Source organism: Ovis aries, chromosome 9 (assembly GCF_016772045.2).
Source record: "Ovis aries strain OAR_USU_Benz2616 breed Rambouillet chromosome 9, ARS-UI_Ramb_v3.0, whole genome shotgun sequence".
In the NCBI taxonomy this organism is placed as follows: domain Eukaryota; kingdom Metazoa; phylum Chordata; class Mammalia; order Artiodactyla; family Bovidae; genus Ovis; species Ovis aries.
Genome location: NC_056062.1, coordinates 35,569,058 through 35,589,023, shown reverse-complemented (window position 1 = coordinate 35,589,023; position 19,966 = coordinate 35,569,058).

The following is a 19,966-nucleotide window of genomic DNA, read 5'->3' as shown; positions in this document are numbered from 1 at the left end:
ATAACGCAGTGTCTGCTTGGAATGAGACTTTGAACTGCTCTTGGAAATTTGAAGCAAGCGATTTGTTTTAAAGGCCACTCGGCTCTTTTGGCAACTCTCCACTGACAACATGTTACTTTTGCTTTCTTTGTCAAGCTCAGAAACGCAGGAAGCACAAAATCAATTTAGACTGGAGGTGAGGGTGGGAGAGATGGCAGAGTTGCAAGCTGTTTCTAGCAGCAGAGTCTGACCCATGTTATATGGCAGGAGATCTCTCTGGCCTTGGACTGGATTTCCCACTGGGGTGTCCTTTTGAGAGTTACTGGACACACAGAGAAATTCCTCTGTCCACGTGTGTTTCTGGTTATCTCCCCCCATCACCTGGTTCTTTTTCAGTGCCTACTGGGTGTACAGGACAGTGGAATTAAGTGAGGAATGGAAAGACTGAGGCAAAGTTCAGCTATGCAATTAATTAGCTAAACGAATTTAATAAAGTAACTTCACACCCTCTGACCTCTGTTCTCTGTTTCTTCGTCTACATGAGCACTAAAGAAGAATGAAGAGTTTCATGCTCAAAATCCAAACGAAGAATGTATCCTGGTAAAATGCAGGTGACCCAGAGAGGCTGGTTTGGGCTGTGGCCAATGGGTTATCTTGTGCTCAACCAAAAGACATTAGAACTTCAGTAAAAAAGAGTCATGTTCCGAGACAGAGCACTTGCTCACCATCAATTCAAGCCCTCTGGACCAAGTGATGTACAAGGTCTTTTCCAGCTTTATGATTTGGGCCCCCTGGCACCAGAATGTAGCACCAAAGGATACTGAAGGATGTAAAACATAGCAACTTGCCATATATCATTTAGCTCTGAGTTGTAAGAAAAGCTTAAGTGTGTAAAAATAAAAAAATAAGCTCGCTTAGTTATACTAATCTTAAAACAAAAACTAAACTAATTTCAATTTAAGTAATATTAAATCTAGGATTAAGGCAAGTCACTCCAGGAATTTTTAAATATTAAAAAAATAGAATGCTTTGAAAAAAATGGCTATTAGATGATATTAATTCCAGAATCATTTATCATCTTCTGAGCAGCTAGAGCTATACCAGACAGAGCTCCCCTTAATGGCCATTCAGCAGGGACTCAATCCATCTGTCTCCATTAAAAGAAAGAGGAAGTGTTTTATTTATAGAAGACTAAAAGTATCCATGGCTGCTTTCTTCTGCACTTTAAAATGGTGAAGAAATAGAAGTTGCTTCGCAAACTCTTCAGCACAAGGCAGACTTTATTGATCAGTCTTAAGGCTTCCCAGGTGGCGCAGTTGGTAAAGAATCCGATTACAATGCAGAGACACAAGAGACAAGGGTTTGATCCCTGGGTTGGGAAGATCCCCTGGAGGAGGAAATGGCAGCTCACTCCAGTATTCTCGCCTGGGAAATCCCATGGACAGAGGAGCTTGGCAGGCTACGATCCATGGGGTCACAAAGAGTAGGACAGGCCTGAGCACAAGCATGCGCATAAGTCAAAGATATCAAAGCCTAGAAGGCAGTGACTCGAATCACCACCTGATGGGACCAGTTTCTCAGGGAAAAGGTCACATGTATTTAAGTTTGAAGGTCTCCTTGATTCTGTGACACAGGGTATCCAATATACAGCAACTACCTTAGAATACCAGGGCTGAATTAAGATTTAAAAAAAAAATTTTTTTTTGAAATGTTTATAGATCTGTAGGAAATTGCCAAGATATCACAGAGAACATCTCTGTACCATCACCCACTCCCCTCCTCCACCACTGTTACCTCTTGGGTGAAGTATGGTATCAGAACTAGGAAGCTGATGTTGATACGTAGTGTGGGGGTGGTCTTGCCCTGTTACCGCATGTGTAGATTCATGTCATCATCACCACAATCAAGACACACAACTAATCCACCACAAGTTTCTCCCTTGCCGTAACCTTGGTGGTCTCGCTCATCTCCCTCCGCCCCAGCATTCCTAAGCCCTGGCATTAATTTGTTCTCCATCTCTATAGTTTCACCACTGTGAGGATGCTATACGAATGGAATCATATGGGAAATTACACAGTGGCTTTTCATACTGGATTTTCCTCACTTGCCATGATGTCCTTTAACTCTCTCCAAGTTGTTCCATTCCTTTTTATTCGTGTGCATTCCTTCATATTGCAGGTTGGTATTTCATGGAACAGGTTCGTTTAACTCTTCACCTAGTATAGGACATATTTTTGTTGTTTCCTGTTTGGAGCTATTTCAGATAAAGCTGCTGTGAACACGCATATATGGGATTTTGTGTGGACACAGTTTTAATTTCTCATCAATAAATGCCCAGAAGGAAAGTTGCTGGGTCATATGGTAAGTGCATGTCTAGTGTTTTATAGCAAACTGTCGAACTGATTTCCAACATGACCAGACCATTTCACACTCTCACTGGCAATGTATGAGAAACCCAGTTTCTCTGCATTCTCATCAGCATTCGGTGCTGTCTCTGTTTTTTAATTTTAGTTATTCTAACAGGCGTGCAGTGCTGTCTTGTTGTAGTCTTAATGGCTGGTGATGTTAAACACTTTTTGTGTCCTTACTTGCTTTCCATATATCATCATCAATAAAATATCTCATCATATTATTTTCATTTTCTATTCTGATTTGTTGTTGTTTTTTTTTTTTTTACTGTTGAGAGTGGTTTGAGAGCTCTGTATAGAGTCTCAATATTAGTCCTTTAACAGACACAGAGTTTGCAAATGTCATTCCAGTCTGTAGCTTATCTTTGCATCATCTTAATAGGGTCTTTTGCAAAGCAAGATTTTTAGACTTTGATTTACCTTTTTTTCTTTTATGGATCAGTTTTTCTTGTGTGAGAACTCAGTGCAATGCTAGGTCATGAAATTGTTGCTTATGCGGTCTAATTGCTACAATGCCACTGTTTGAAAAAGCTTTCCTACCTCCACCGAATCACTTTTGCACTCTTACTTACTAAAAATCAGTTGGGTGTCTTTGTGTGGGGCTATTTCCTTGTCTTCTAATCTCTTTCATTGATCTATGTGTTTATCCTCCACCAGAAGCATTCAGTTTTGATTACTATAACTGCATAATAATTCTTAAAATTGGGCAGACTTATTCCCTTCACTTTACCCTCCCCTTTTTTAATTTAACTACTCTGTTTCCTTTTTCTCTCTGTATACTATTTTGAAATAACATTTTCTATGTCTGCAAAAAAAATCTTGCTCTGAATTTGATAGGAATTGCACTAAACCTCTATAGATTTAGGAAGAATTGATTTATTTATTATGTTGAGTCTTCTAGTTTTTGAATTGGTATTCCTCTCCAATTATTTGTAACTTCTTTGATTTTTTTCATCAGCTGTTTGTAGTTTTCAACAAGCAAGGCTTATATATGTTTTGTTAGATTTACAGTTAAATATGTTCCCGTGGTTTTGAGATGTATTGTAAATGGTATCATATTTTTAATTTCAGTGTCCAAATGTTTGTGGCTACTATATAGAATACAATTGTCTTTCACCTGTTGATCTTGTATCCTATGACCTTGCTGAATTCAATTATTAGTTCTCAAAGTTTTTTTCCTTTTCTTTATTTCAGATTCCTTAGAATTTTCTACATATAAAATCATGTCATCTATGAATGTTGATATTGTTTAGTCACTGAGTCATGTGTGACTCTTTCAACCCCTGGACTGTAGCCCGCCAGGCTCCTCTGTCCATGGGATTTCCCAGGTGAGAATTCTGGAGTGGATTGCCATTTCCTTCTCCAGGGGATCTTCTCAACCTAGGGACTGAACCCATGTCTCTGAGATTTTAATCATGAATTAGCATTGAACTTTGACAAATGATTTTCCTACATCAGTTGATAGTATTACATGATTTTTTTGTGTTAATACTGCTGGACTGCCTTACTGATTTCCAAATATTGAATGAGCTTTGAATTCCTGGAATAAATCTCACTTGACCAAGATATAAAATTCTTTCTATATATTTCTGAGTTATATTTAGTAAGTTTTATTAGGGTTTTTTTTTTTTTTCCCCTATGTTCATGAGTGCTATTGGCCTGTAATTCTTTTTGTTTTGTTTTGTTTTGTACTGTCTTTAGTCTTGGCATCAGGATAACATTAGCTTCATAAAATGAATTGGCAAGTGTTTCCTCTTTTATTTTCTAGGAGATAATATGTAGCATTGGAGCTAATTTTCCTTCAAGTGTTTCATACAATTCTCTAGTGAAAACATCTGGTCTGGAGATTTTTGGGGGGAGGTTTTTAATTATAAATATAATTTCCTTAATAGTGGCAGAACTATTTAAATTATCTAGTTCATGTTGGGTAAGCTGTAGTAGTCATGCTTTTGGAGGAATTGGTTCATTTCATCTAGGTTATCAAATTTATGTATGGCTGTGTATAATATTTTCTTACTGCAACTTTGAGGCAGGATCTCTAGTGATACTGCACTTCATTTCTGACCTTATTAATTTGTGTCTTTTGTCTTGTTTGTTTTTCGATCACTCCTACTTGATAATTGTATTGACTTTTTAAAGAAACAGTTTTTGTTTCATTGATTTTCTCTATTTTATTTTTCTATTTTCAACACCATTGATTTGTGTTTTTTATTATTTCTTTCCTTCTGCTTGCTTGGGATGATTTTGATTTTTTGCGTCTAGATTCTTTAGGTAAAAGCTTAGATGATTGATTTAGGATTTTTCCTTATTTCTAATGTAAGGTATATAATGCTATAAGTTTCCCATTCAGTTTTTACCTGTGTTCCACCTATTTTAATATTCTGCGCTTTTATTTTCATTCACTTAAATGTAATTTTAGTTTTTTCCCTCAGACTTCCTAACCTACCCAAGGCTTAGGTAGAAGTGTGCTGTTTCCAGGGTTTTTAGTTCTATTTAGTGGCAGGAATATAGAAAAGTATTTCTATTCCATCTATGTGGAAGCAGTAAGTGAAAAAATGGTGAAAGTGTTTTTTACTCAGTTGTGTCTGTGTGACCCCATGGATGGTAGCCCACCAGGCTCCACTGTCCATGGGATTTCCCAGGCAAGAATACAGGAGTGAGTTGCCATTTTCTTCTCCAGGGAATCTTCCTGACCCAGGGGTGAACTCAGGTCTCCTGCCCTGCAGGCAGATTCTTTACCATCTGAGCCAACAAGGAAGTTCCATCTGGAAGCAGACATTCCCTCAATTCAGGTGTAATTAGCCAAAATTTTTCACATTTTTAAAGTGATTTTTCTTCTATCTTTAGGCATATTTTCCATGTGATTTCTGACCAGATTATATAAAGCTTCCCAGGTGGCGCTAGTGTAAAGAGCTCTGCCTGCCAATGCAGGGGACAATAGATTCTGGTTCCATCCCTGGGTCGAGAAGGTCTCCTGCAGGAGGAAATGGCAACTCACTTCAGTATTCTTGCCTGGAGAATTCCATGGACAGGGGAGCCTGGCAGGCTACAGTCCCTGGGGTCACAGAGAGTTGGACATGACTGAACACCATCTTCCAATAACACAAGAGAAGACTTTACACATGGACATCACCAGATGGTCGACACTGAAATCAGATTGATTATATTCTTTTCAGCCAAAGATGGAGACGCTCTATACAGTCAGCAAAAACAAGACCGGGAGCTGACTATGGCTCAGATCATGAACTCCTTATTGCCAAATTCAGACTGAAATTGAAGAAAGTGGAGAAAACCACTAGACCATTCAAGTATGACCTAAATCATATCCCTTATGACTATACAGTGGAAGTGAGAAATAGATTTAAGGGACTAGATCTGATAGACAGAGTGCCTGATGACCTATGGATGGAGGTATGTGACATTGTACAGGAGACAGGATCAAGACCATCCCCAAGAAACAGAAATGCAAAAAAGCAAAATGGCTGTCAGAGGAGGCTTTACAAATGGCTGTGAAATGAAGGGAAATGAAAAGCAAAGGAGAAAAGGAAAGATACACCCATTTGAAAGCAGAGTTCCAAAGAATAGCAAGGAGAGATAAGAAAGCCTTCCTCAATGATCAATGCAAAGAAATAGAGGAAAAGAACAGAATGGGAAAGACTAGAGATCTCTTCAAGAAAATTAGAGATACCAAGGGAACATTTCATGCAAAGATGGGCTCAATAAAGGACAGAAATAGTAGGGACTTAATAGAAGCAGAAAATATTAAGAAGAGGTAGCAAGAATACACAGAATTGTACAAAAATATCTTCATGACCCAGATAATCACGATGGATGGTGTGATCACTCACCTAGAGCCAGACATCCTGGAATGTGAAGTCAAGGGGACCTTAGAAAGCATCACTACAAACAAAGCTAGTGGAGGTGATGGAATTCCAGTTGAGCTATTTCAAATCCTGAAAGATGATGCTGTGAAAGTGCTGCACTCAATATGCCAGCAAATTTGGAAAACTCAGCAGTGGCCACAGGACTGGAAAAGGTCAGTTTTCATTCCAATCCCAAAGAAAGGCCATACCAAAGAATGCTCAAACTACCGCACAATTGCACTCATCTCACATGCTAGTAAAGTAATGCTCAAAATTCCTTAAGCCAGGCTTCAGCAATACATGAACTGGGAACTTTCAGATGTTCGAGCTGGTTTTAGAAAAGGCAGAGGAACCAGAGATCAAATTGTCAACTTCTGCTGGATCACGGAAAAAGCAAGAGAGTTCCAGAAAAACTTCTATTTCTGCTTTATTGACTATGCCAAAACCTTTGACTGTGTGGATCACAATAAACTGTGGAAAATTCTGAAAGAGATGAGAATACCTGACCACCTGACCTGCTTCTTGAGAAACCTATATGCAGGTCAGGAAGCAACAGTTAGAACTGGACATGGAACAACAGACTGGTTCCAAATAGGAAAAGGAGTACGTCAGGCTGTATATTGTCACTCTGCTTATTTAACTTCTATGCAGAGTACATCATGAGAAACGCTGGGCTGGAGGAAGCACAAGGTGGAATCAAGATTGTCAGGAGAAATATTAATAACCTCAGATATGCAGATGACACCACCCTTATGGCAGAAGGTGAAGAACTAAAGAGCCTCTTGATGAAAGTGAAAGAGGAGAGTTAAAAGAGTTGGCTTAAAGCTCAACATTCAGAAAACAAAGATCATGGCATCTGGTCCCATCACTTCATGACAAATAGATGGCGAAACAGTGGAAACATGGCTGACTTTATTTTTCTGGGCTCCAAAATCACTGCAGATAGTGATTGCAACCATAAAATTAAAAGACGCTTACTCCTTGGAAGGAAAGTTACGACCCATCTAGACAGCTTATTAAAAAGCAGAGACATTACTTTGTCAACAAAGGTCCGTCTAGTCAAGGCTATAGTTTTTCCAGTAGTCATGTATGGATGTGAGAGTTGGACTGTGAAGAAAGCCGAGTGCAGAAGAATTGATGCTTTTGAACTGTGGTGTTGGAGAAGATGATTGAGGGTCCCTTGGACTGCAAGGAGATCCAACCAGTCCATCCTAAAGGAGATCAGTCCTGGGTGTTCATTGGAAGGACTGATGCTGAAGCTGAAACTCCAATACTTTGGCCACCTGATGCCAAGAGCTGACTCATTTGAAAAGAGCCTGATGCTGGGAAAGATTGAGGGCAGGAGGAGAAGGGGATGACAGAGGATGAGATGGTCAGATGTCATCACCAACTCGATGGACATGGGTTTGGGTAGACTCCGGAAGTTGGTGATGGATAGGGAGGCCTGGAGTTCTGTGGTTCATGGGGTTGCAAAGAGTCAGACACGACTGAGCAACTGAACTGAACTGAAATGACTTTGGATGCACAAATCCATAATAAATTTAAGATAAAATTATTTTCATTTTAAAAACAATAACCCCCAAAAAAAATTCAGGAGAAGGAAATATATTTTACTTTGTTTCAGTCAAGCATTTTTCTAGGCAACAAAATTCAAAACAAGTGTTCTTTCCACTGCTTATATTGCTTCTACTTTAAGTCAGAAAGACAGGCCTTCAGGAGAAATGAGCTGTTTTAGAAAATTTATGTTTCTTTTGGTGTAAAACTTACACCAGATAGTAGCTTAAAGACCCAAAAGAAATTGCTGTAATAAATAAAAATGTTTATTTTGACTAGATAATGTAGTCTAAATATAGCTCCATTTTTGAGTAGCCTAAAAAAAATGTAAAAAGATTTTCCTGAAAAGGGCAGTTCTCACATATCAACAGCTAACATGTGACCAGATTGAGACTGACTGGGGTCATATCTGTGGTAGTGGTATAGGTCTCACTTGATTTCCAGTATTGGTGTTTTAGGGGCAAGGTATCTACATTTCTGGTTTCCTGTGTTTCTAATTGAAAAGGAGATTGAAATCCAAATGAACTTTTTTTTTTTAATTTTTTAATTTTTTTAATTTTAAAATCTTTAATTCTTACATGTGTTCCCAAACATGAACCCCCTCCCACCTCCCTCCCCATAACATCTCTGTGGGTCATCCAAAACAGTATCTATATGATAATGAATATTCATTTGTAGTTAAGCGATTGAGTATCAGGTTTCTCAGCTTGATTCTCTGTAGTGACCTAGAGGGTTGGGATGGGAGGGGGTGGGTGGGTGGAAGGGATGCATGAGAGAGGGGATATATGTATACACATAGCTGATTCACTACACTGTACAGCAGAAACTAATACAATATTGTAAAGCAGCTACTCCAGTTTTAAAACATATTAAACTGAGAAGTCTACTATTTGATTTTTCTACTTAACTTCTCCCTCCTAGACACTGCTCTGCACAACTTGCTGGTTCTCGAATGCACATGATACTTGTAAAAGCTTTAGATCTAGACACTCACTACTTTTCACTTTTAATTATTCATGCTTCATTTACATAATTACTGCCCTCACTGGTTTAGATGTGTGAATTAATCAGGTACTTCTAATACCAAACTAATTACTTAAATCATAACAAGATACAATGGCATACAATAAAATGTAACTTTCTCTTCAATAATTTTGGTGGTAAAGTCAATAAAGGCCCTTTTTGTTCTGCTAGGTCATGAAATACTTCAGACCAAATTTGCAATATCTATCCTCTTTAAGTACTATTTGTTAAACTATCAAGGCTTATTCAAGATTTCTAATAACACATTGGCTATAACTTAATTTGCTATAAGCAGATGACAATGATTCACTTCCTTTCAAAAAAGTAATAAAATTAAGGCTAGATAATTAAAAATTAGATAACAGAGCACATACCAACAAACATGAGCAGATCACCTCAACATCCTGTGGAAATAATGCAGAATAAGTATCAAAAAACATTTTTTTTTGTTTTCTTGCAAATAAATCGTAGACCGTGTAAGAGGTAAAGCATTTTGCTGTTTGCAACTGGATCACCCTGGGACCTCTTGAGAACAGTATGAAATGGATCTAATAAATCCCCAGGCTACAACTTCCAATTGCATTTCCTAATTAAACAAGATGAGATGCAGAGATGCTGTGTTGTGTGGATGTTGTTGGGTCTTGTGATGAGTTTTACATGCATGGACCATCTGAGTAAACCTCCCATTCCCTCTCAGGAACCATAGCTCTGAGAATCTAAGTTTTATTGTTGTTGGAATATATGTATTGTTATCTTTTTCCAAATTCTTCCAATAAGCAAGCTCCAGAATTGGGCATAAAATTAAGTTCTGCTGACTCCAGCTCTGCCTGTTTTGCTGAGTCTATGTTTGCTGTAAATTGGAGACAGTTACGATGCTGTCTGAGGACAACAAAGGTGCTCAGCTCTGTCACTTCTCTCAGAAACTGTTTTAGAAAATTATTAGCACATTGGTAATGCGCTAATAAGAGTAATTTTATTAAGATAATAATTTTAATAAGAGTAATTTATCTATATAAAAGGAAAAGCAAATCACTTGTGATTTTTCATGTAGCCAGTGAGTATTCTGTTTTGCTTCCCAGCAGGTCTGAGCCAGAAAGAGCAGTTCCTTTGCAGCCACGGGTGCTTTTCCTGCAACGCCTCTTTCAAATGCCAGCCAAGTTCTTGCAGGCTTCCACACCAGTGTTCGCAAATAACAGAGACACTTGCTTCCACTCAGAACATGCCTACCTGATGGAACTTCCACCGTGGTTAGTGAGGATGGAGTCCTCACTTCACCCTGAGAGAAACATGACAAAATTTTTATTCTAGGGAAAGCATCTGACTGAGTTAAGCTGAGTTATAAGCCCCCACCTCCTCTTTGTGAAATAAACTCGAGAGCCTGTAAGCCTTTCTGAGAGGGTCACCCTTGACCAGTTCTCCCCAAGAAGAGAGTCCCTATGATGGAAGAAAATAAATGCAGAGACCTCCTCAGAAACGAAGAGGGACCTTCAGCATCGAGAAATCACAGCTCAATACATTCGTTGTTTTGACTTTTGGAGCGTACGGGCAGGTGACATGCCAACTGAAATGAAGACGCAAACACCCTTAGCATGAAGTTCTTCCAATCGAAAGGTCAGTGTAAGCTGTTCACTGATTCAGAGGAACCAGAACAAATCATTAGTGGGAGAAAAAAAGGAAGAGAACAAAAATGTATTAAATGCCACTGTACATAATTTTACAGAGAAGGCAGTGGCACCCCACTCCAGTACTCTTGCCTGGCAAATCTCATGGATAGAGGAGCCTGGTAGGCTGCAGTCCACGGGTTCACTAGGAGTCAGACACGACTGAGCAACTTCGCTTTCACTTTACACTTTCATGCATTGGAGAAGGCAATGGCAAACCACTCCAATGTTCTTGCCTGGAGAGTCCCAGGGACGGGGGAGCCTGATGGGCTGCCGTCTATGGGGTCGCACAGAGTCGGACATGACTGAAGTGACAGCAGCAGCTGCAGCAGCGGCAATACATAATTTTATCATTTAATCCTCATAACACCCCTGTGAGATCGATATTGTTTTCTCCATTCTCCCGTTGAGCATAAACAGACTCAGAGAGGTTTAGTAATTTTCTCAAATTCACAAATCTGATAAATGACAGATAAAATAGAGAAACAACTCTACAGGTTTGTCATTGTCAAGCATCTGTTCCTATGCTAGACACTGTACTTACACAACACTAAGCTGTGTTGTTCTTTATTTGGCAGGTGGGTAAGTTAAGCCTTGGGCTTTCCAGGTGGCTCAGTGGTAAAAAATCCACCTGCCAATGCAGGAGACGTGTTGGGAAAATACCCTGGAGAAGGAAATGGCAACCCACTCCAGTATTCTTGCCTGGAGAATTCCATGGACAGAGGAGCCTGGTGGACTAGAGTCCATGGGGTCACAAAAGAGCTGGATGTGACTTAGCGACTAAACAACAAAGCCGCAGACGGGGTAAGTGACTTGCCCTGAGTCCCACGACGACCAAGTCAGGACTCCGAGATGCTCGGCCTGACCGCAGTGTTTACTGTAACCCCGTCAGGTCCCACCGCTTTCTGTCTGCATGGTTTCTAGGCACACCGATTGCCATTACATCTCTGTGCCTCCCGGCAGCAAATACACATAATCAAGACATCCAGTGCAGAGACTGTGATCTCCGGAAACCAACTCAGTCTCTTCAGAAAGAGTTTGAGAAGTTTGCTAGTAAAACACAAGATGGAGAAACAGGAGCCTGGGTCTGTGTGTGCTGTTCTGAAAAGACGGTGGAGATAATAGACTTGGAGCACTTAGCCTGAACTCTGATCTAGCCTCATTTCAATGGGCCTGATTTTGTCACTTACAAAGTTATGAAAGTTGACTTAATAGTAAAACTAAGTACTTTCCGAATTTTAAAGGCTATTTATAATAACTAGTGGAACAAAATCACTGTTTTACCCATTTATAACTGATTTCATTCTGAAATATAAAATGTGTAGAAACCGTAGTTTTCCTTAATAAATTTACCACTCTTAAAAAAAAAAAGAAGCTAAGGTCTCTCCTAAACTTTAGATCACCTTGAAAAAAATTTTTGAGTAGGTCATTACACATGGAATCAAATGAAAAACAGAAGCCTGATGGCTAATGAAAAGGAAAGCTAGGATTATTGACCAAGTTCTGAATGCATCAGGTGGGAAGCTCAAAGACACTTTGTCAAATTGAGACATTTTTTACTGTGATGATTTAACACTTCACTTAAAGAATTTCAAAATAAAGTGTGGGTCCATGAGTAACTTCTGTCCCAGGGGGCTTGTCTGTGGTTGCCCAAAGGCAGCTGCTAAGCAAGCCAAGGGGCCTCTCCATACTAATTGAAAACAAATGGAGGACATCCAATATAAAATAAAAAGTTTTAAAATAACAAAAAAGAAAAGATTACAAGACAAAAAAATGTAATTGGAAAAAAAAAATGTAGCAAACTGGTTAACCAGTACAATCAAGTATTCCTTAGCAGGATTTTTTCTGAAGAATAAAGAGAAGATGATACATAAGTGGTTGGACTACACAGAGCATTTAGAGATTAAACAATGTGTAGAGAAACTAGTAAGATGACAATTGGTGAGAAACGGTCCTAGGAGCAGCAGTTTGCAGTGAGAGATGATAAATAACAACAAGGAAACTAGGAAAGGAATTTTCAGAAACATTTGAGAAATGACTGGATTTTTTTTATAGCAATACCATAAAAGAGCCATAAAGTATTTTATTTGGATATTAAAAGAAAGGTATGATCCAAGATTATAAAACAAGATAACCAATCTTCACAGAGAAAGAATGGCCCAAGATTCAAATACTGGTCATGCCTGTTTATTTAGCCAATAGACTCAAGACGTTATTCCAATGGCAAGATAATCATGACTATGGAGATAAATGCATCAAACTATCTTAGTCTGATACCCTTAAATATTTAAATCACTTATTGATTTTCCATTGATCTCACTCCACACTTACCCAACAAACTTTTGATTATATCTGGCTTCCCACATAGGTCTTATTAAGAGACCTGGCCCTTCAACATTTATGAGAGTTCATTTCTTACTGTGAATTAATGAATCGATCTTCTGATTTTATCCATCAACTTCATGCATGTATTTATCTTAAAGATGAAACCGCTCCCCATTTGCCGTTGGAATCAGTTTTCAAAATTAACAAGACTAAGAACTCATTTCTGTACTGTGAAAATGCTATTAAGGTAGTGTCGTCTTACAGGGTCCAGTCTGAGTGGGGTCTTTGTCAAGGGAGCCTCCTCTATCTCTTTTGAGTGTTTTCTTTGTTCATTCACCCTACACACAAGGGTCTGTGTTTAAAACATTTGTTATAAAAATAAGTATAATCATGGTCCCTTATTCTGAGTTTATGGCATGCTTAGGAAGAAGAAACAAGGCTTCCCAGGTGGCTCCGTGGTAAAGAATCCACCTGTCAATGCAGGAGACACAGGTTCAATCCCTAGGTTGGGAATATCCCCTGGAGAAGGAAATGGCAACCCACTCCAGTATTCTTGCCTGGAGAATTCCATGGACAGAGGAGCCTGTGGGGCTACAGTTGACAGCATTGCAAAGAGTTGGACATGACTTAGTTACTAAACAATAACAGCAACAGGAAGAATAAATATCTTCAGAAATACCTTTGTTCATTCAAAATATTTATTGACTGAATAGTACTATGTGCTAAAAGATACAGAAAATAACTATGAGAATATGTAAAATTATTTTTAAAATAAAGTAAAATAAGTGCATTTAAGAGTCAAAATAAATAAATAAATAAAACAAATGTCAACTCCAGTTAGAGAAATCAGGGAAAGCTACATGCAAAAAGAAAGCATTAAGAATCTCACTGTATTTCTTGAGCAGGTTGCCAAACATACTGACTCCCTAATAAATGTGAAAAAAAAATACATTTCCTCACTATTTTAAGGATCAGCTTCTCAAAGAGAAGATCCATTTCCTCCTTTTTAATAGCAAGTTTATATGAAACAAAATACATGATATTTTAACCTGGAGAACATATTTCCTGACTACATGCTCTATCCTCTTTTTATAAATTAATTCTTTGGCAGTCAAACCAGTCCATCTTAAAAGAAATCAGCCCTGAGTATTCATTCGAAGGACTGATGCTGAAGCTTAAGCTTCAATACTTTGGCCACCTGATGCGAAAAGCTAACTCATCGGAAAAGACCGTGAAGATGAGAAATACTGAAGGCAAAAGGAGAAGGGGGTGACAGAGGACGAGATGGTTAGATGGTATCACTGACTCGATGGACGTGAGCTTGAGCAAACTCCTGGAGATGGTGAAGGGCAGGGAAGCCTGGCATGCTGCAGTCCACGGGTTTGCAGAGTCGGACACAACTTAGCAACTGGACAACAATTCTTTGGTGTTTAATTCATATTTCTCAGTAGGACGAGGAGAAGACAGCCACATGGCTGGTCCCATTTCCTGAATTCCTGTGATTTCTATATTCTTTTCCCCTCAAATGTTTGTGACCAGATTAACTGGAAGTTTAGATCAAGGGTCAAAAGAGACCCTTTCTTTTGTCAGTAAGACTGTATTTTCCAAGATTTTTTTGTTTCTTTTTATAAAACTATAGAGAGTGATGATGCAGAGCTGATCAGATCATTATAAATTCCTCTAGAATCAAACAAGAAGATAAAGTCCTCACATCCATGAAAGGAAAACCAGCGACTTTCTATTCTTTTCTGAGAAGCATTATGGAGCCCTATGACCATGTCCACATGGCTCACCCATTGAATGCGCACTTTGAGCACTTCTGAATAGAGCTGGGGAGTGGGACGTCCAAAACAAAACACTTAAGTATTTTTAACTAAGAACCACATTGAAGCCAGTCTGAGTTCCGTCCCAAGTGTAGGCTAGTCTGCACCTGTGAAAGACCAACAGAGATTACATGACATGAGAAACTAGAAAGTCTGCTAGAAGGGAAGGGAAAACTCACTGCGAAGGAAGAGCAAGTTGAGGTGCTCGAAGCTGAGTGTCCTTGAGGGGGAAAGGTGGCTTTAAGGCTGGCGTCATCTGCTTGGTGCTCAGCGTGTCTCTGGGGTGCCCACCAAGGGCCCTGACCACATCCTGGGAAAGAAGAGTGCCATCAGAGAATGAAGAGGTGCTCTTCCATAGTCACCCTGGTGTTGGCATAGTGGTCACTGTGGCAACCCAAGGACCTTTTGGGTGCCTGTGATTGAAAGATAAAGGCCTGGGGGAAGAAGCAGCGGTCACTGGAGGGGTCTCAAGGCCAGAGAACTTCCTGTTCTCTGCAAGAGCCGCGACATTGGACCTGAGCCTCTGGCGATCACTGAGGGTGTCAGCACCTCTCTGGGCTTTAACCCAGCTGTAGTGAGCCAAGCTCTCTATAAAGAAGGGAATGGTGAACAAGCCGTTTTCTTTGCTGGTAGACAATGCACGCTTATTTTTAGATCTCAGGAGAGACGACTTCCTGGGGGTTCCTAGGCCCATATGAGGAGTGCTCAGAGATGTGAGAGCTGAAGAGGGTGCAGGTGATGGACTAGATCATTTGATCTAGCACAGACCTGGCCCTTGCTGCTCTTCTGCCATGTTGGACCTATGTCCATTCCTGGAAGGGGGACTGTGCCCAGCTGTCCTGTCTGGAAAGCCATCCTCTGCCAGCTGGGTGGCCCATGCCCCCATAGCTCAAGTCTCCGCTCTTGACATGTCAGTCTCCAAGCCAGCCCCAAGCCAGCCCAGCCATGTGAACACTGCCTCCAGGGGTAGTTTTCATCACTTGCATACACAGCATTTCGCAACGGCTCAGTGGGTAAAGAATCCACCTGCCAATGCAGAGGACATGGGTTCTATCCCTAGGTCAGGATGATCCCCTGGAGGAGGGCATGGCAACCCACTGCAGTGTGCTTGCCTGGAGAATCCCATGGACTAAGGAGCCTGGTGGGTTATAGTCCAAAGGATCGCAAGGATTTGGACACGACTGAGTAAGTATGGATGCTTGCCCTATTTACTCACTATTGTTGTTTACTCTTGTATTCTATCATCTGTCTCTCTCCCAGTGAACTGAACCTGGGAAGATGGTACCCTGCTGTCTTTTTTCCCTTTTCCATCTCTAGTGCCTGAAACAGTGTTGAGCAAAAAGGCAAGCTCCCAGTTATTTGACTGGGTGACTTCTTCCATCAAATCAGTGTGTGGGAATCCCATGGAATCAGATGCGGGAGCATGAAGTTATTATATCTATATCTTATTATAATGTGAGCATCTAGGATAATCCTGAGACTCAAAGAGAATAGGATTTATTAAGGCCAAGGCAGCATTACTAGGGATCAGGGGAGCCTGAATCAGGTGGGAGAACTAGAACCCAGAGGTTCATTTGCATCCACCTTTTAGCTGTTTCTTGGGCTTCAGTGGTACCAGGCGACAGTGGTGCTTGGGTGGCCCGCCAACCCCGTTGTAAGGGCCCAGGAGCAGCCGGGCATGTTACTGTGCCAGGCCGTATCTTTAATCCACTCGAGAGGCACTAAGTAAGCACCTCTCCCAGCCCGCCAGTGTCTGTCCTGCTAACATCTCTTTGTGCAGCGGTTGCCATGGCACCGACCTGCCTGGTTGATGTCTAAATATAGTGATAAAAGATTTCATCTGCTCTCAACTACTAAAAGACAAATTTGAGGAGCAAAGAAAAATAAATATTCCTGTGTCTTTTTTTTTTTTTTGAGGAAGAAGGATACATTTTAATCTATTATTTTTCTGATGTAAGGAAAAGAGTGATGTATAGTTTTCATTTATATTTAAGAGGTTATCTGCTGCATGATCATATTGATGTTGTATTAAAGGGTTTTTTATTTTTTATTTTTTTTTAGATCATGAGGTTTTTTGGAGGTTGGGGGGAAACATAAACAATTCTGTTTTAGAATGGCTATTTTAGTAATTCTCAAGTAGGTATGACATACATGGAAATGACCTGAGAGCTCAAAGAATTTTAGACTGAAGGGAGAAAATACATATTAAGGGAGTGATGAGGGAGATTTGTCCTCTGAAGTCATAACCTGGAGAAAGAGGATGCTGTGTTGATTCATGGCACGGAAGAGCTCTCTGTGTATCACAGGACAATTCAAGCAGGAATAGCCAACATGACAATCCTTTACAATATCCGTATCTATCAAAAGGCCCATAAATATCTTATAAGGCATGTGCCTTCCCTTCTCTGGAATCCTGAGCAGCAACTTGAACTCTGAGAGAACTCACGAAATGTAAAGCAATCAGAAAGCAAAAGTAGTGGATTAAGTCCTAAAAGGACTGGTTTGGCCCTGGTACTTTTTTGTTCATGCAGAGCAGATTAGTGTATTTTAAAATCAGCCCCTTGGAACAGCGTGCCAACCTTTGCCTGGAGAATCCTTTCCTGAGATGTCATTTCCATGAGAGTCCAGGCTTCGAGTCAGAACCCTGGGGGTGGCTGACTGTAGTAGTGGGATCTGCCTATCCATCCTATACCCCCAGGCTCGCCTTGTGCCTGGCACATGGAAGGGCCTCTGTTATCACCTGGACAGTGGTCCTTCTGAGGCTGTGTCCTGATGGTAATGTAGGTTGTGAACAAGACTCAGCATTGTTTGTGCTCTGCCACTAGCAAATCTGCCTGCAGGGGGGCGTTTACTCAGGCTTCAAGCCCTGGGCATCCCAACTCCAAAGTCTTGGAACCACAAGGTCAGAGGTAGGAAATGGGTTGGGAACTGTCCCCTCTCACAGGGCAGGGGTGAGAGAAGTCCTGAGGAGAATCTGCTTGGGTCAAGCCCGCCCTCCAGGTGTATCCCATCAAAGTGGTGCTTCGGTGGGGTGGGAGCTGAGGGCACAGTGATCACAGGGGCCACATTTTTTGTTCACTCCAGGCTCCACTGGGTTGTCTACCTCCACAAACCTAAGGATCAGCATCCTTGGCTGCACATACATTTCTTTCCACCATCAAAACCAGAAATCTGAAAAATTAATATTTTCCACTAGAATGTTAATTGTATAGTAGATTTCAAGGTCAATGAGGTTTTTTTTTAACTTTTGCGAAGATAAATGAAGAAATAGGATAAGGTTTAATCCAAAGACTGAAATGGCTAATTCCCAGTCTAGCTGTCTCTCAAAATGTCCACATCTTATAACGTAAGCATTCAGTTCAGTTCAGTTCAGTCACTCAGTCGTATCCGACTCTTTTTGACCCCATGGACCGCAGCACTCCAGGCCTCCCTGTCCATCACCAACTCCCGGAGTCTAATCAAACTCATGTCCATTGAGTCAGTGATGCCATCCAACCATCTCATCTTCTGTTGTCCCCTTCTCCTCCCACCTTCAATCTTTCCCAGCATCAGGGTCTTTTCAAATGAGTCCATTCTTCGCATCACGTGGCCAAAGTATTGGAGCTTCAGCTTCAACATCAGTCCTTCCAATGAATATTCAGGACCAATTTCCTTTACGATGGACTGGTGGGATCTTTTTGAAGTTCAAGGGACTCTCAAGAGTCTGCTCCAAATCCACAGTTCAAACTTATCAATTCTTCAGCGCTCAGCTTTCTATACAGTCCAACTCTCACAGCCATACATGACTACTGGAAAAACCATAGCCTTAACTAGACAGACATTTGTTGGCAAATAATGTCTCTGGTTTTTAATAAGCTGTCTAGGTTGGTCATAACTTTTCTTCCAAAGAGTAAGCGTCTTTTAATTTCATGGCTGCAATCACCATCTGCAGTGATTTTGGAGCCCCTCAAAATAAAGTCTGTCACTGTTTCCACTGTTTCTCCATTTCCCATGAAGTGATGGGACAAGATGCCATGATCTTAGTTTCCTGAATGTTGAGCTTTATGCCAGCGTTTTCACTCTCCTCTTTCACTTTCATCAAGAGGCTCTTTAGTTCTTTGCTTTCTGCCGTAAGGGTGGTGTCATCTGCATATCTGAGGTTATTGGCATTTCTCCCAGCAATCTTGATTCCAGCTTGTGCTTCATCCAGCCCAGCGTTTCTCATGATGTACTCTGCATAGAAGTTAAATAAGTAGGGTGACAATATACAGCCTTGATGTATTCCTTTCCCAATTTGCAACCAGTCTGTTGTTCTCTGTCTAGTTCTAACTATTGCTTCCTGACCTGCATACAGATTTCTCAAGAGGCAGTTCAGGTGGTCTAGTATTCCCATCTCTTTAAGTATTTTCCACAGTTTGTTGTGCTCCACATAGTCAAAGGCTATGGCTTAGTTAATAAAGCAGAAATAGATGTTTTTCTGAAACTCTCTTGCTTTTTTGATGATCCAGCAGATGTTGGCAATTTGATCTCTGGTTCCTCTGCCTTTTCTAAATCCAGCTTGAACATCTGGAATTTCATGATTCATGTGTTGTTGAAGCCTGGCTTAGAGGATTTTGAGCATTACTTTACCAATGTGTGAGATGAGTGCAATTGTGCAGTTGTCTGAGCATTTTTTGGCATGCCTTCCTTTGGGATTAGAATGAAAACTGACCTTTTCCAGTCCTGTGGCAGCTGCTTAGTTTTCCAAATTTGCTGGCATATTGAGTGCAGCACTTTCACAGCATCATCTTTCAGGATTTGAAATAGCTCAACTGGGATTCCATCACCTCCACTAGCTTTGTTCGTAGTGATGCTTTCTGAGGCCCCCTTGACTTCACATTCCAGGATGTCTGGCTCTAAGTGAGTGATCACACCATCGTGATTATCTGGGTGATGGAGATCTTTTTTGTACAGTTCTTCTGTGTATTCTTGCTACCTTTTCTTAATATCTTCTGCTTCTGTTAGGTCCCTACTATTTCTGTCCTTTATTTGCATGTCCATCTTTGCATGAAATGTTCCCTTGGTATCTCTAATTTTCTTGAAGAGATCTCTAGTCTTTCCCATTCTATTGTTTTCCTCTATTTCTTTGCATTGATCACTGAGGAAGGCTTTCTTATCTCTCCTTGCTATTTTTTGGAACTCTGCATTCAATTGGGTATATCCTTTTCTCATTTGCTTTTTGCTTCTCTTCTTTTCACAGCTATTTGTAAGGCCTCCTCAGACAGCCATTTTGCTTTTTTGCATTTCTATTTCTTGGGGATGGTCTTGATCCATCTCCTATACAATGTCATGAACCTTCATCCATAGTTCAT